The 17,660-nt window shown below is 45.3% G+C and overlaps 1 protein-coding gene and 1 pseudogene across 1 annotated transcript in view; one reads left to right on the forward strand and one right to left on the reverse strand.

Annotated features, from left to right (window-relative positions):
* THSD4 (thrombospondin type 1 domain containing 4) overlaps positions 1-17,660 on the reverse strand; it is a 568,734-nt gene that overhangs the window by 206,499 nt on the left and 344,575 nt on the right. The gene's annotated exons all lie outside the window — the stretch shown is intronic.
* LOC122894812 lies at positions 3,947-4,063 on the forward strand (annotated as a pseudogene).

The raw sequence follows: 17,660 nt of genomic DNA on the forward strand, positions 1-17,660 counted from the left end.
GGATCCTGGGATCGAGACCCGCATTGTGTTCTCTGCTCAGCAGGGAGCCTGCTTCCTCCTCTCTCTCTGCCAGCCTCTCTGCCTACTTGTGATCTCTGTCAAATAAATAATAAAATCTAAATAAATAAATAAATAACTCTACAGCATGTAAAATAGATAAATGAAAGGGGGGAAAATGAGCTTGCTTCCTATGTAATAATATGAAACATCTCCAAGATCTGTTATTCAGTGAGAAAAGTAGGATAAACAATTATTGCCCAGTATTTGCACACTCATGTCACGATGACTCCTATACCTATCAGCTGCCTGTGGAAGAACACCCTAGAGACTGGCCAAAATGGGCTGCCTCCACGAAGTCAGCAGCTTCAGGGCAGAAATGGGAGGGCAACTGATTACTATATAGTCACTGAGTCACCTGTGAACCTGAACCTTTGAAATGGGGTTGTTGCACATTGTGATGCATTATATGTAAGGTCCACTTTGTATCTGTTCAAAGACTTGGTACAAAAAAAAAAAAAGAATTTAAAGCATCTCATTAATAGTTTTTATGCTGATTAAATGATGAAATGATAATCATATATATGTATATATATACATAAATATAGGGTTAAATAAAATAAAGGGTTAAAATTAATTTTCCTTGTTTTACTTCTAAAAATGTGGCTACTAGGAAGATTTTCCTTTTTTATTTTTTAAAGATTTTACTTATTCATCTGAGAGAGAGAGTGAGCACGAGCAGGGTAAGGGGCCCAGGGAGAAGGAGGTTCTCTGCTGAGCAGGGAGCCTGATGCGGGGCTCAACCCGGGGACTCTGGGATCATGACCTGAGCCAAAGGCAGAGGCTTAACCCACTGAGCCACCCAGGTGCCCCTACTAGGAAGATTTTAAATCACATCTTATCTTCTGTTGGAGAGCCCTTCTATAGCCTTTTCATACTCACTGAATTGTCACACATGTGAATCAACTCCTATTCCAAAAACAAATACAAGTGAAGTAACAGTAATAATGACAGTCAATGATATAAATAAATAAATACACAAACCCTCCCACCACCCCTCAGTGATCTGCTCACATGTCACCTTTCCTGAGAGTTGCGACTTGCTAGGCTCCCTGCCAAGCTCAGGGCAGTGCCCCTGGCCTGTGTCCTCGGGCATCTTCTGATGACCTTCAACACTATATCTGTCCCACTGTACTGTTCATTGCTACCTAACGTATCTGCCCTCCTCAACAGAGAGCAAGGCCTTGATGACAGGAGATGTGTCTTTTGTGTTGCCAAGACCCTGCACATGGCCAGCCTTTTCAGTGTCTGCTGACTAGAGAATGGACGCAGGGGACGGTCCAGCAGGAGACTGTCGTAGCTTGTGACGGGCGGTCTTCTGATGGTGTGCCTTAGAAACCATGAAGGGGAAAATGAAAAGGAGAAGTTCTCAGAAGGAACAGCCCTCACGGAAACAATTTCTAACCGAACTTTTGGGTGACCCAGATAGGGAGAATATGAGTGAGCGGAGGACATGGGTGTATCAGAAAACTGGGAAGCAAAGGTTTTCCTAAAGCCACACATTTCACGTAAGATGGAATCACGCACTTCTGCCTTAATCATGACAAAGAATAAACCCACAGCCGACAGCCCCTCTCAGGCTATTTTAGTTCCCTTAAAAATTATCTGTCCTTTTATGAAGGAGGAAGTGAGATGTAGCCCTCCCCGCAGACGCATATACTGTATGGTTAAGCTGTTAAAATGATGTTTATTTCCTTAAAGATGCTTACATTGTGCGGAATGGGTCGGAAAAGCCTCTGTCACGAACTTGCCTATGGGTCTGGGAGCAGAAGCAGGTGTTAGTAATTAGCTCTCCCTTTGTGTGGACCCAGGAGCCATTACATAGCCAAGGGAGTGGGAAATGAACAAAGGAAAGAAATGTTCTCGGTCCCACTGCCCTTGAACACAAGGAGAGCCACGAGAGCCTAAAGCAAACAGAGTCACCGCATCCTTCCCTTTCTCTGGTGTCTGCCTGGAAGGGCCACAGCCTGGCGGCATGGACACCTGTCACCAACGGGGCAGCGGTGCACGTAGGCTGAGCACCTCTCGGGGTGGCGGAAAGGGCGGCTGTGTTCCCTGGGTCGCCTTTGAAGTGTGCCAAGCCCTCCACAGACTCCGTCGGGTAGGTCTGCGCCCAGAGCACTCGGGGCCGGCTCACCTCACGTCTGCCAGCACGCTGGGAGAGAGCTGACTCAGAGGAGCCATCAGGCCATTCTCAGGTTGACCACAGTCTGTAGTTTACGCCTTCATTCCGTGGCAGAGGTTCTCACATCGTGGTCCCTGGATTGACATCACCAGGGAACTTGTCAGAAATGAAAATTCCGGGGCGCCTGGTTGGCTCAGATGGTGTCGTGTCTGCCTTTGGCTCAGGTCATCATCTCAGAGTCCTTAGATGCAGCCCTGTGTGGGGCTCCTCACTCAGTGGGGAGTCTGCTTCTCCCTTGCCTTCTGCCTCTCCCTCTGCCTGTGCTCTGTCTCTCTCAAATAAATAAATAAAATCTTAAAAAAAATAAATAAATACTTACTGAATCGGTGGCATCTGGGGGCCCACGGATCCGTGTTGCAACAAGCCCCATGGGGTCCCACTAAAGCTTGAGACCTGCTCCAAGACGTGGTTCTGTCTAGCAACCCTTAATTCAAGTTGTAGAACTTAAAAATATTATTTTATAAAAACATGTTTTATTAGCAAATGTGACTATTAGATATTAAAACTCGGTCTAGAGCTGTAATAGTTAAAACAGTGGCAAATACTAGCAGGGTTGGAAAGATGGATTATTTCCAGAACCGAACATGGAAAGGATTTAATATGTAGCCAAGGAGTCATTTCAAGTCAGCAAGGAAAGGGTGACAACGGTTCAGAATACTGCTAACTACTTGGCAAGTAAGTAAAATTATTTTCCTGCTGTACAGCATATGCCAAAAATAAATGGCAGGTAGATTCAGGATTTAAATGCAAACAATAGAAGAATCAATCAATATAAGAAAATAGGTCAACATTTCTATATTCTTGGAGCTGGGAAGGTTTTTTCAGCAAGTCTCTAACAAAGGCAGAAATCATAAAAGGAAGGATTTATACAATTTTTTATGATTCTATTTATTTAAAATACTATAAACAAAATTAAAAGTCAAATACACAGTAGAAAATGTATTGATCCTGTTTATTGGCTAAGATATGATCAGCAAAAGCAAAGCCCATTCCCGTCCTCACAGACCCTACTGGGAGGTGCAGGAAGCCAACATTAATGAGACTCCCAAGTAAATAGAAATTGCAACGTGGAAAGGGCTTAAGAGGAAAGATGTGTGAGGAGCTAGAGGCCTAGCCTCATTAGGGAAAAAATGGGAAAAATGGAAAGGGTGGAAAAGTCTCAAAAAATCCTATTCCATCTTTTGAAGAAAATCAAACCCATGATAAAACCACTTGCATTAGCAGCCAATGGCTTTTCTGAGGACCCGAGAGGAAGCAGGTGCATGCGGATGGAGAGAGTGAGCAAGTGTGGGCCACCCCATTGCATTAGGCTCAAGGCCAAGAGGGGGATTCGACAAAGAGTTTTGTCCTTTTTCTACTGAGAATCTATTTGAGGACACAGGTGGTGCTTATGTGATTAGATTTGCATTTTGAAAGGCCACTCTGTAATGGAGAAAGGGCTGGAGAGAGGCATGACTGGAAACAGGGAACACCAGGTAGGAGAAGAAGGCTGTGGGCCAGATGAAAAGGGAGAAGACCAGGACGGCGGAGAGAGGGAAGGATTTCAATGATAATTTACAACACAGATAATGGAAAGGGGGTTTATGTATTTAAAAACCCATATATCAGATAAAGACTATTTTAATAGTGAAAGGTTAGAAGCAATGTAAATACATTATGGTATCTTCAAAAAGTAAAATTTTATCCAGTCATTAATCATGTCCCAGCTTTGTGCAGTGGCAGTAGCGTAGCCAATGAGGTTTATCCGAGGCGCGATTATTGCTAATTAAAATAATCATGTCCTATATTGGTGGCTATGGGCAACTTTTTTTTTTTATAAGATTTTATTTATTTATTTGACAGAGATCACAAGTAGGCAGAGAGGCAGGCAGGGAGAGAGGAGGAAGCAGGCTCCCCGCTGAGCAGAGAGCCCAATGTGGGGCTTGAGCCCAGGATCCTGGGATCATGACCTGAGCCGAAGGCAGAGGCTTTAACCCACTGAGCCACCCAGGCGCCCCATATGGGCAACTTTTGATGTTATATTGTTTTAAGAGAAAAATAGGTCACATATATGGGAGGACATTCTTTTCGGCAAATGGTGCTGGGATAACTGGATATCCATGTGCAAGAGACTGAAGGTGGACCCTCACCTAACACCACGCAGAAAAATTAATTCAGAACGGATCACAGGTTGTGGCAGGCAGGGTAATGAAAATCTGACATTACATCGCAAAGGAAAGTTAAGAGAGCAGATGGAATTAAGGTGGCTCATCAGATGGTTTTGAAAGAGGGGGCTTATCTTAGGATATCCAGGTGGGCCCAACGTAACCCCAGGGGTCCTGAAATATGGAAGAGTGAGACTGAAGAGGAAGTGGGAGTGATTCGATGTGAGAACTCAGCATGCCATTGTTGGCCTTGAAGATGAAAGGGAGTCGTGAGCCAAAAAAGGTGGGCAGCCTCCAGAAAATGGAAGAGGCAAGAAGGCAGGGATTCTGCCCTATAGACCCCACAAGGAATGCAGCCTTGCCAACACTTCGATTTCAGCCTGGTAAAACTCACTTCAGACTTCTGACCTCCAGAGCTGTAAGAAAATCAATCTGTGTTGGGTTACTGACCCAAATGTGGGAGCTAAAGCTATAAAACCCTTAGAAGAAAATGCCAGAGTAACTTCATGACCTTGGGTCATGATGGTTTCTTAGATATGACACCAAAAGCCCAAGTGTCAAAGGGAAAAACACAGGACTTCATGAAAATCGAAGACTTCTGGGGTGTTAGGTGGCTCAGTTGGTTAAGTGCCTGCCTTCAGCTCAGGTCAGATCCCAGGTTCCTGGGATCAAGACCCACATCAGGTTCCCTGCTGAGGGGAGCAGCTCCCTTCCCCCCCTCTCCTGCCCTTCCCCCGCTCATACTCTCTCTTTCTCAAATAAATAAAATCTTTTCAAAAACTGAAGACTTCTGTGCTGCTAGTGATATCACCAAGAAAATGAAAAGACAATCCACAAAGTGGGAGAAAATATTCACAAATCATACATCTGATAAGGAACGTGTATCCAGAATATATAAAAAATATTCTTACAACGTAATAATAAAAAGATAATCCAATTAAAAGTAGGCAAAGGACATGACTAGACATTTCTCAGAAGAAGATAACACAAATGGCCAATAAGCACATGAAAAGATGCTCCACATCATTAGGGAAATGACAAAACCACAATAAAACCACTTCATGCCCCCTAGTAAAAAAAAATATAGGTAATAAAAAATGTTGGTGAGAATATGCAGAACTTGGAACCCCCACGCACTACCGGTGATAACGTAAAATGGTGCAGCCACTGTGGCCCACAGTGGGGCATCAGCAACATAGAATTGAATGTAGCGTTAGTGTAATACCCAGAGATTTTGATCCAATGTGTGCATCTAAGAGAAATGAACACAGAGGCCCACACAAAAACTTGAACATGGATGCGCATGGTAGCAATGTTCATAATAGCCCCAAAGTGGAAACAACTCAAGTGCCCATCACAGGACAAGAGGATAAATAAAATGTGGTACACCCATACAATGGAATGTAACTGCACAAGAAAGAGAAATGAGGGTCCTTGAAAATATTGTGCTAAGTGAAAGAAGAGAGTCACAAGAGACCACTTATGTAGGACCACTTATTACCCACGTAAATGAAATGTCCAGGAGGGACAAATTTATAGGGACCGAAAGCAGACTGGTAGTTTCCCAGGTCCAACACATGTGATGAGGGATGGGGAAGGCCGGCGAGTGGGTACAGGATTTTTTTTTTTTTTTTTTTAGGGGGATGAAAATCTCTGAAAATTGGCTTGTGGCAATGGTTATACAACTCTGAATATACTAAAATATGGCATTGTACACTTTTAGTGTGAATGGTATACATGAATTATTTCCTAATTAAGCTGTTTAAAAAAAAAAAAAAAAGTAGGCCTGGGCACCTGGGTGGCTCAGTCAGTTAAGCATCTGATTCTTGGTTTCGGCTCAGGTTGTGATCTCAGGGTCATGAGATCAAGCCCTGTGTCAGGCTCCGTGCTCAGTGTGGAGTCTGCTGGTCCCTCTCCCTCACTCCTCCTCCTGCTCTTTCACTCTCTCAAATAAATAACTATAATCTTAAAAAAAAAAAAAAAAGTAGGCCATTACTCAGCCATAAAAAAGAATGAAATCTTCCAATTGCAACGACGTGGATAGGACCAGAGGATATTATGCTAAGCGAAATGAGTCAGTCAGAGAAAGACAAATACCATATGATTTCACTCACATGTGGAATTTAAGAAACAAAACAGATGAACACAGGGGAAGGGAAGGGAAGGGAAAAATAAAGTAAGATGAAAACAGAAAGGGAGGCAAACCATAAAAGACTCTTAACTCTAGAACACAAACGGAGGGTTACTCGAGGGGAGCTGGGGGTAGGGGCGGGGTAACTCGGTGACGGGCATCAAGGAGGGCACTTATTGTAATGAACGCGGGGTGTTTCATGCAACTGGTGAATCACTAAATTCTACCTCCAAAACTAATAATATACTATATTCTAACTCACTTGAATGAAAAAAAGAAAAAGTAGGCCATTATATGGTATCCTTAATATAATTCTATTTTGGGTAAACAGAAAGGGTGATGTCTCACATTCTTGTTCTTCAAAATTTAGTTATGCTTAAGAAAATTTAGTTATTCTTTTTCTACAATGAGCAGTAGAAAAAATAAAGTTAAGAAAAACAAAATTATTTTCCTTTGGAAGAAATGGTGTCTATGACCAATGGGAAAGCCCATGCAGCGTCAGCTCCCCAATGAAGAGACACAGATCCACTGCGAAAACGGAATGTGAACAACCACTGAACATCGGCGGTAATGAACGAATTACAAAAACCAAATAACCTGATGCCAGGTTCCCACAATGCCCTGGAAATAACTTCAGTGAATGACGAACAACCATCACTGGCAGGAGTGCGGGAAGCGGGCCGTCTGACCCAGGGCAGGTGAGAAGGAAAACCAGAACAGGTGCTCTGGGCTCCTCCAGCTTTGATGTGCACACACGTCACTTGGCCGCCTCCGTGAAGAGCCACCCAAGTAACTTCCTACCCTGGGCCTCCTTTCATCCCCCTTTTCTTGATCTTCTCCTCTCTTCCCTCTCTCCCTCCTCCCAGCATAGAAGCTGCCCTGGCAGGAAGAGCAGCAACGCCATACCACGGCTGGGAGCTGTGACTTCTGTTCACCTCAGCTTGCTGGAAGCAGCAGTGATCTTGGCATTGACTCTAATGGGTCCCTAAGCTCTGAAACAGCCGTTCTGATAGCTAGTAATCTGCTCCGCCAGCACATTCCAGGCTTGCAGACAGCGCTGGTTCAGTTTTTAGCAATAATTTCTACCAGGGGTATTTTATTTTCTTCTCCCCAGAGATTAAAAAAAATATATATATATATATATATTTGAAGATAACATGAAGGTGTAGCCGGTTAAGACGTGGCAAGAAGTCAATACAAATTGTAAAAGTAGATACCTCAGCTCAAAGGTTGGCCCTGTGGCTCCGACTGATGTCGAGGCGAGCGGTCCAGGATACTTTACAAGTCTCCAAGGGTGAAAATTCATGCTCCTAAGCGTAATTCCAAAGCAAAATCCAATAAACCAAATCATTAAGAAAGAGGTCAAGGTTTCAATAGTTATTGGGTGTATTATTTAATATTTATTGTGCCAGGCATTAGGCGGGGAGGTAGACATGATCCCCATTTAATCCTCAACTCCTGTGGGTTATGTATCCCCTGATTTTATGATTGACGGAGCTGAAGACTGAGAAAAGTAAAACTATTTTCAGTATACTCTATGTATGTAGGATGCTTCAGAAAAATTTGGGTGGGTTTTTTTTTTTCTTTTAGATTTTATTTATTTATTTGAGAGAAAGAGCAAGCGCACAAGTAGGCAAACGGACAGAGTGAAAGGAGGAAGTGGGCTCCTCGCTGAGCAGAGAGCCGGACGCGGGGCTCCATCCCAGGACCCTGGGATCATGACCTGAGCTGAAGGCAGACGCTTAACCCACGGAGCCACTCAGGTGTCCCCAAAATTTTAGTTTTCTAATTTCAGAACTTCTAATACTCTAGAGAAACATAATTATCTTCATTTCTTCTGTCTTTACTGAGTTCCCCCTTCCCAGCCCAACCCCCAGCATCAGGAGTGGTTAATCTAATTTAAAATGGAATAAATGTAGTTAATCACTAACCTTGGCTTTCAGCTGAAACTGTTAGGCAAAAAAAAAAAAAAAAAAAAAAAAAAAAACAGATTCCACACTGACAGAGAACTTTGTTCCATATTTCTTACAATCGATATACACAGCGTATACACAATATACACAGTCTTACAATCAATATACACAGTCTGTTTTGAATGGGTAGACTGTCTAGTTAGTTTTTAATCAATTAGGAAATTTGTTTCCCCCCAGAAACAAAATATAAAAGGGTGCTGTCGTGTTCAGAAGAATGTCAAGTGCCATCACAAAGGAAAGTTTTAAAAATTTACTTCTTGGGTCATCAAGATTATTATTAGTTCCCTCTTGTATCAGGAAGATTGTTAGTAATACTAGCTGTTTTAACAGATTAACCTGGAGGTTCTAATGGCTTCATACCCACAGAGTTTCTTTCTTGTTTGGGCCAAGTCCAGATGGTGGAGCAGGGGGCACTCTGCTCCACACGGGCACTTAGGGACCCAGGCTGTCAGAGGGCCTGCCCACTCCAGCACGTGGTGTCCAGGGTCCCCCTGGACACTGACATCTGTCCGGCAAATGGGGAGGGGAGAGAGTGGAGGATTGCCAGGCCTGGCCACCTTCCACTGGCCACATTCAGCTGCAAGAAGGCAGGGAAATATGAGACAGCTGTGAGCCTGGGTAAAATGAGTCATGGGTTTGGCAACGAACGGAACAGTCTACCAGAGCAGTCAGCATCTTCTGAAGGGGAGAGTGCATCCCCGTTACTAGTATTATGTAAAGTGTGATACAGGTTTCTAGTAAGGTGACTCTGGATAGCTCAGACTTCCTCCCCGCTCTCTAGGAGGCTGAGTATCTGCTTCCGATCCAGGTCCGCTGCCTGACCCTGCTTCATCTAAGACCAGCCAAGACATCTGACAAATATGCTCCAGAAGCAGGTCTCATACTCCCATCAGTTGACGCACAGATACTCCAGTTCCAGAAACAGAAGCTGAGGCCCAGGCAGAGAGCTCTTGCTCATATTATGGGGTAAAGAGACGTAAGAAAATGAATAGTTAGCAAGCGGCTACTAGAGCTGGCTCTGGACAGATATTATCTTATTTAATTTTAATAACCACAGAGGAAGGGATTTTATTTCTGTTTTCCACAATGGGAAGGTTGAGGCTCATGGAACAGGCTCCTCTCCCAAGGCTGTGGCAATAAAAGAAGTGGACCCAGTCTAGGTCCTGTCTCGGTCTGTGTACTTTCCAACACGCTTCCTCGGAGCCAGGAGCTCGCAATGGGGAGGAAGCGCCTCGCGACGCCCTCCATGGAAGCTCCCATGTCCTTTGGGGCCACCACTCTCAGCATCCAGGAGCCCCATGTGCCACAAAAATACCCAAAATATATGGGGCCAGGGAACGTGCCTCTAATCCTTACCGCCGACCCCGACAAGGTAGAAGGATGAGAGCTGTTTCCAAGTGAGCTGTCCTCCGCTTTCAAGTTCGGTGGCTTCCACTTTGCAAAGTTGGGGACTGACCGGAAAGCAGGAGATGCTGGCGTTCTTCAGTCTTACTGAAAGCAGTTTTCCTAGGCTCACGCGTGGCAGGTACCAGGCAAAATATAACAATAGAAATACAGACGCGGGGACGCCTGGGTGGCTCAGTTGGTTGGACGACTGCCTTCGGCTCAGGTCATGATCCTGGAGTCCCGGGATCGAGTCCCGCATCAGGCTCCCAGCTCCACGGGGAGTCTGCTTCTCTTTCTGACCTTCTCCTCGCTCATGTTCTCTCTCACTGTCTCTCTCTCAAATAAATAAAAAAAAAAAAAGAAATACAGACGCGGGTCGGAAGCAGCAGAACCTGAGCAATCTCGATGAAGAGACTTAGCCGCAGAAGTTGAAGAAAATCCGAAAGAAGAATCAGGAATGTGAACTGAAGTGCCCGTGCGTGTGTGAGTGCGTCCCGGAGCCTAACTGATGCTCCTGGGACAACGTCGGTGGTTTGTAACCTTTTTTGTGTGTGTCCACTGCACACTTCCAAATTCTCAAATGTTTGGCTGCACATTTGAATGGCCTCAGAGGTAAACACGGATTATGAAAAACAAGGCTTCAGGAAGCTCCAAAGTTTCCCACAATTGTCACATGATTCACTCTCGCTGCCGCCCGTTTGAGAAAAATTGTTCACTACCTTGAAGCACCTGCTTTTTTTTTTTCCCCCAACTATTCCCAAGAAGTGTTTGCATATCTCAAGAAATGGCTGTTTTCCTAAAGGGCTAACTTGATGGAACACCTGCCCCTTGCCCATGGCACAGAAAAGTGTGGTTCATTCCCTGCCATGTCCGACAGACACCATAAGAGAATCTACTCGAGGCTGAAGCAATAATGTCTTTTGCATCCAGAACAACATTTGGCATAAACTTAGGTACTGTGGCTCTACACCCACCCATCGTGAGCTTTGGGGACTCAGACCGGCTAACTGGAAATGTGTCCACTGGGGCTCTGGGTGGCTCAGTGGTTTAAAGCCTCTGCCTTCAGCTCAGGTCATGATCCCAGGGCCCTGGGATTGAGCCCTGCATCAGGCTCTCTGCTTAGCAGGGACCCTGCTTCCTCCTCTCTCTCTCTGCCTGCCTCTCTGCCCACTTGTGATCTCTGTCAAATAAATAAATAAAATCTTTAAAAAAAAAAAAAAAGGAACCGTGTCCACTATAAGTCATGAGATTTGGGGCGCCTGGGTGGCTCAGGGGGTTAAGCCTCTGCCTTCAGTTCAGGTCATGATCTCAGGGTCCTGGAACCGAGGCCCGCATCGGGCTCTCTGCTCAGCACGGGCTTGCTTCCCTCCCTCTCTGCCTGCTGCTCTGCCTACTTGTGATCTCTGTCAAATAAATAAACAAAATCTTAAAAAAAAAAAAAAAAGTCATGAGATTTGCCCAAGTGGGATCCTAAACTCCCTTTTACGCACAGAGCTCTTCACCCAGCCCGTAAGCACACCAAGGGAGACTCAATGTCATGTTTCAAGTGCAGCCCAATGAAACAGTCTCTTTCAGGAGGAAAAGCAAACAAACAAACAAACAACAACCCACCAAGCCCAGCTTTAAAAAAGAATCTCTAACTAGGCCTAAGAACTGTGCCATAGAACTGCCAAGAATCATGGCATTTCTGTACTCGGTCAGCCTTTCAGGGACGGTCTCCTAACAAGAAAGAAGGAACTTGAAAATATTCTGCCTGTGCCAGTGATGTGTGATTTAAGAGAGGAAATACTTAGGGGCTTAAGAGACCTTTGCAGGGAGCCGGGAAGCTGGCTGCAAGTTTGAAGACATTTGCATTCCCTGGAATCCAGGCTCATTTATCTCTGGGAACCACCAGGATGTGGAGTCCATAAACTGTGATTTTAGAAGGTCCCTAAGTGAGCAATGAATCAGAACCAAATGAAACTCAGCGCAAGTGGGTAGCAATTTATCGTGGCTTTTTCCCCAGTATGTGAGGGAAAATTCAGACATCTGCAATGACGTGGTGATGAGTCCGTGAAAACACTTTACCATTTGATAATGAATCCAGGAGCAGAATGGGGCCGAACGGGGTTGGCTCTCCTCTCCTTGCCTCAATCCATTGAGCCCTGCTTCTTGGGTATCTGTTGTGCGCCCAGTGCTAGAAGCTCGTGCAGTCCCCTCCCTCTGGGCGGTCTCCAGGTCTTGAGGGGCTGGGGAGGGCAACTGAGTCTGTAGTTAAGGATGTTAAGGCAGAGTTGCAGAGTATCAGATCTCCTCACCAGCGCCCACCGAGGACCATAGTTTTCTCATGCACTTACGCAGCCAGAGAGATTTCTCTGCTTCTCAAAATATCCCCACTGCTTCTGACTTTCCAGCATGATTTAGGACACAGAATTCTGTGTCTGGGTCCCGTTTCCTCAGAGTTGGAATGTTCTGTCCATGGGCTGTGATAATGGTCCATTTTTTTCTAACTCATTGCTTGGGAAAACATCCCACTAATACCTAAAAACTTTGCATGAAGTTCATTGTAAATCTGTTGAATTGACTCTCGACCTCGTAGTCTGAATAAACTTCTCCACGGGCACGGTTCAACCACCGTCTCTCCCGATGGCTCCGAGCCCAGGCCCGACCTCGTCTCGTTCTGTATCCCACTGCTTTCTGCCTATTTCCATGTCCAAGTCTTACCAACATTTGTAATCCAAAACATCTATAATTAAATTCATGATCTGGTGGTCATGAATGTCAGTGTTAACATTAGACTGCTTGAAGTCAAATTCTGGTTGTACCACACACTAGTCGTGTGCCCTTGGGCAAATCATTCAATGTCCATGAGCCCCATATTCTCCATCTATAAAAATCTGATCACTGATGGTACCTATCCCTTAGGGTTAGCCTGAGAGTTAAATGAGATCTTAGGGTAAACGTGGTGTCTGATACATACTGAGAGCTCATTGCAAAATGGATGTCTAGATTTCTGTCATTGGTGCCAACCATTCTCTACTGAGATGGGGAATGCTAAAGATTGGAGGGTCCAGTGGTGGGATTTCCGCAAAGGGGAGGTTGGGGTTGGTTCTCCCAGATATCAGGAAAGAAGGGCCTGCAGCTCATCCCCACCCTTCTCCTGTGCTCACAGCAGACACCACTAGGCATTCATACCACTCTTCCTGGTGTCCTTCACCTGGCCACGTGAGAGTCGCCATCCCTTGGACCAGAGCTGGCAGGATGGTTGAAACTTACATGCCACATGGCCTCGGAAATGAAAGCTTCTCCTGCCTAGCAGCTACCCGTGAAAGAAGGACTCAAACTACAGGACAGTCCCACAGACGATTCAAGTGAAAGAGGACTGCGTAAGGCTTCTGGTGGCTTCTGCCAACTGCCGCCAGTTTCATGGCCATCCTTGCTGCTGGTGGGGATACTGGAAAACAGACACGAGATCACCTGACTCAAGTTTTCTTCACTCCGCCCTCCTGGTCCTCTCTTACATTTTCTTTTCTCCCTCATCCTTTTCTCAGAGGGTGGAGCGTCTCAGAGCAATACTCTCCAGAGGTGTGTGGATCATGGGTCCTTCAGGATAATCTAGGTAGAAGAGGTCCCTAGTCAAGTAAGTTTGGGAAAGGTCCCCCAGAAACCTGCCTTTAGGGCTGTGCCATAAACATGAGCGTGCTGAAGGCTTGGAGAAATCCTGCAGAAGAGAAGCCTGTTTGACCCAGTCTGATGCAGTGTTTCCCAAACGGCGTCTGTCTATAGGACCACCCCACCCCCAGATACCTATAGATATTCCAAGATCCAGTATTCTACAGCACACATTTCCGGGAAACGGGTTTTAGAGTCACACTTAAAATGTCTCTTTCTCTCATTCTCACACCAGTTAGTAACCCAGTCCTAGTGAATTTCACCAAACGCCTCCAGATTCCACCTCCTTCTCTTCACTCCCACGGCCTCTACCCTGATCTAACTGCTCACTTCCTCGGTCCTGGATGAGGGCCCAAGGAGCCAGTGAGCTCCATATCCCTGCCCTACCCTTGCCATCCCTCTGCCCCTGTCAAACTACCTTTGCAATACATCCATGTCATTGTCATGGGCTGAACAGTGGTTCCCCCAAACAATACCTCTATAGGGATTCGGAATCCTCAGAACCTGTGAATGGGAGTGCTGGGGTTTGGGACACATGACCTCAAAAAATGTCAACCTGGCATGTTGAAGATTTTCAGTTAAAGGAACTGGAGACCAGGCAGGTGTAGGAAGGACTCTGATCATCTCCTGAAATAGCATATAAGACCCTCAGGTGAGAGGTGCCCTCCCTATACCCAGAGGAGAGGGGCACCCTTCTCCCCAAGATGAAGGAATACCCACAGCAGTATGAGTGATAGGCCTTGCTAAGTTTCCCCCAGTTTCCCACTCTGAGGCCCCTCTGCCCTCTGGGTTTGCCATGACTCTCCTCTTTTCATCAAATCTGGTATAAAGACTCTGGGGTTGAACCGTTTCTTTGGGTCTTCATTTCCTTAAAGGCTTCCACATCACATAAAACTTGAAGCAAATAAATAAGCATGCTTTCCTCTCGTGACTCTGTCTCTGCTCCTATGTCAGGGGTCCCAGCTGAGAATTTAGAAGGGTAAAAGGAAAAGACATCTTTCCCTCTACTAAAGGACTTCACTTGGACAAAGGGACTTGGCAGATATCATTAGGAATCACAAGATGAGATCATTTGGGGTTATCTGTGTGGGCCCTAAATACAAGGACAAGTGTCCTTTTAAGGACAGAGAGGGGAGACACAGGGAGAAGAGGAGAGGCCAGGTGCACATGGAGGCAGAGATGGTGGTGATATAGTTACAACCCAAGGAACGTCCAGGGCCACCAGAAGCTGCAAAAGGCAAGGATGGGTTCTCCTTCAAAGCCTCTGGGAGGGGGTACAGCCCTGCTGCCACCTTGATTTGGGAAGTCTGGTCTTCAGAACTATGAAAGAATAAATTTCTGTTGTTTGTAGTATTTCATACGGTCATAGGAAATGGATACAATCATCATAACACCTTTCTAGTCCTCTCTAGAAATGAAGCAACATGAGACAGTGCAGATTTCCCTTCAAGAGCTGACTGTTCTGTTCCCATCATAGGCCAAAGAACAAGTGTGGCCATCCTGGGGGTATATCCCTGTGTGAAGGCGTAGTGCAAGGGAAGCTTCAAGAAGGCTGGCTGCCTTTGCTTCAGGTTCTAGGCTGGAGTCTGATTAAGTTGCTGGCTCAGAGGTTTCCAACTTTGGAGTTTTCTAGATCCTTCTTTTTACCTCCCAGATTTACTCCCACCATTCCTTTTCCTTCACTGAATGGCCTTTGAAGATAGATGTCCATAAACTCTGCCACTGAGAATCTTTGGTCCCACTTAAAGACATGAAGATGATAAATCACACATTCCAGGTACAGAAAGTAAATGAAGATTCTGGGTTTGCTTGTTGCCTTTGCTTGTATTTCTCTTTCCCACATTTGTTTATTCCTTCATTCATTCAGCCAATATTTATTGAGCACATACTAAGTGACCACCACTATACCCACTACTGGTTATGTTTAAGGATGAAATTCTGAATATATCTTTCAATCAATGCGCAACATTTTCTGCTTTCCCATAGTTCTGCCTGAACTTACATGTTTCTTTTATTAAAGCATATGTCTTGGATTTCCTTCACCCTGACTCCTAACCCCATCTTCCAAAAGAACGACCTTTTACGTGTGGCCTCTCCAAGCCTTGGAGTGGAGAGAAAGCCCAGAGGACAGTTTTGCATTCGCTTCTACCAAGACTTTACAGTACAACTTGTTGGCTAATCTAAATAAATACCAGCTGTCTATAATAAATAATAATAAAGAAATAGGGGTGTGTGACTGGTTGGGTCATTAAACATCTACTTTCGGCTCAGGTCACAATGCCAGGGCCCTGGGATCAAGCCCCGTATCGGGCTCCATGGTCAGTGGGGAGTATGCTTCTCCCTCTCCCACTCCCCCTGCTGTGTTCCTTCTTTCTCTCTCTCTCTCTCTCTGTCTCTCTGTCAAATAAATAAATAAATAAATCTTTAAAAAATACCGATAACTTTGGGAAGGTATAAAGGCTTAGACAAAATGTACATCTAACACAAAGGACTTCATTTTGGTTGGGGGAAAAAAATGCACTCACGTAGAAATTGAAGGTCCAAGGCCTGGCTCTGCCATTTTCCACTTGGGTGGTCCCTCCAGGCGCCATCACTCCATCCTCAAGGGTGGGCAGGCCTCGGGGATCGGCAAAGCGGAAGCCCATGTCAAGTGCAGGACTACATTATGTTAACAGTGTGTCAGTGACGAGGGTCTGAAAGCTATGTGAATGCGTTCAAGACTCGAGGTGCCAACTCTCAAGGAATTTGTCACACAGGAGATACAGACTTGCTCTCCACACAGGTGGCTCCGGCTGCCCCTTACCGATTTCCGGAATAACTCCTTCAGACAAGGAGTAAGCCCTTAAGAACAAGGATCTCATTTTGCCTGTTTTTTGAGGTTTGGAGGCTGGAATACGCGTAATACACTTTTGCAAAATAAGTGGACAAAGAGCTACTGCTAATGATCTTTCTCTCCACGGAGCTCAAAGAAACATTTAGTGAGAACAAAATGTGATCCACCAGATGAATCAAAAGAAAACAAACTGACTGACAGGTTAATGAATTCTTTGGGAATATAAATGAAGGACCAAGAGGGACGGACACGGCCCTTCTCCTGACTCCTGGCCACGTGGCAGACCCATTCGTGGCCCTTCCACCGGTCCTGCAAGTCTAGGTACTTTCCGGTTGAAGCAAACACACACATATGAGTAAAAAGTGACTGTGCCAAGCTCACTGAGCCTAAGAAAATGGAGATCAGATTATCCACCCATGCTTTTGGGTAGGAACAGATGAATGTCTAAGAAAATATATTTTTAAGAATGATAATATGAATTCAATTAAATACGATGCCGAAAGAATCCTATTTCATCATTTAAACCATTTCCTTTTAAAAACACCTTGCATATTTGTTTTCTTTTAAACATCACAGGAAACTAAAATACCTTACTGAAAACTATCCATAATTCCACCACTTTCCTTGTTTTGTTTTGGTTTTAAGATTTTTATTTATTTATTTGACAGAGAGAGAGATCAGAAGTAGGCAGAGAGGCAGGCAGAGAGAGGTGGGGAAGCAGGCTCCCTGATGAGCAGAGAGCCCGACACAGGGCTCCATCCCCAGACCCTGAGATCATGACCTGAGCCAAAGGCAGAGGCTCAACCCACTGAGCCACCCAGGCACCCCCCACCACTTTCCTTGTTTAGGGAGGTATGGAGGCTAGGGAAGTAGGTAGCTTTTTAGGTGTTCACTGAGTTCACTGAATTAAGGGGGGAGGGAGTATTATTTGAATCGTGACACTGTTAGATTTAATAGAGGACAAGTGAGTAGAGCAATGAGTTCTTTCTCTCTATTCACATCGACTTCCCCTTTCCCACCTGCGTTTCCCCCAAGTTCATCCCCTCAGGGCGCCCTCTGATCCTGACAGTCGGTCCACCGACATTTCAAGATCAGTGTGGTCATGGAGGAACCGTGCTGTTCACCTGTGGGATCTCTGCTCTACCTCTGTGTTGCTTTCCTCTCTCATTCGTCTGGGGTTTACAAAGACTTCTTGGAAAACACTTGCCCCAACCTGGCGCCCGTATGTTCCTCACCTACAGCAGAGTGATTGAGGATTGACCTCAAGTACCAGATCCCGGGGCTCAGATCTCAGGTCCAC

Source organism: Neovison vison, chromosome 13 (assembly GCF_020171115.1).
Source record: "Neovison vison isolate M4711 chromosome 13, ASM_NN_V1, whole genome shotgun sequence".
Classification (NCBI taxonomy): domain Eukaryota; kingdom Metazoa; phylum Chordata; class Mammalia; order Carnivora; family Mustelidae; genus Neogale; species Neogale vison.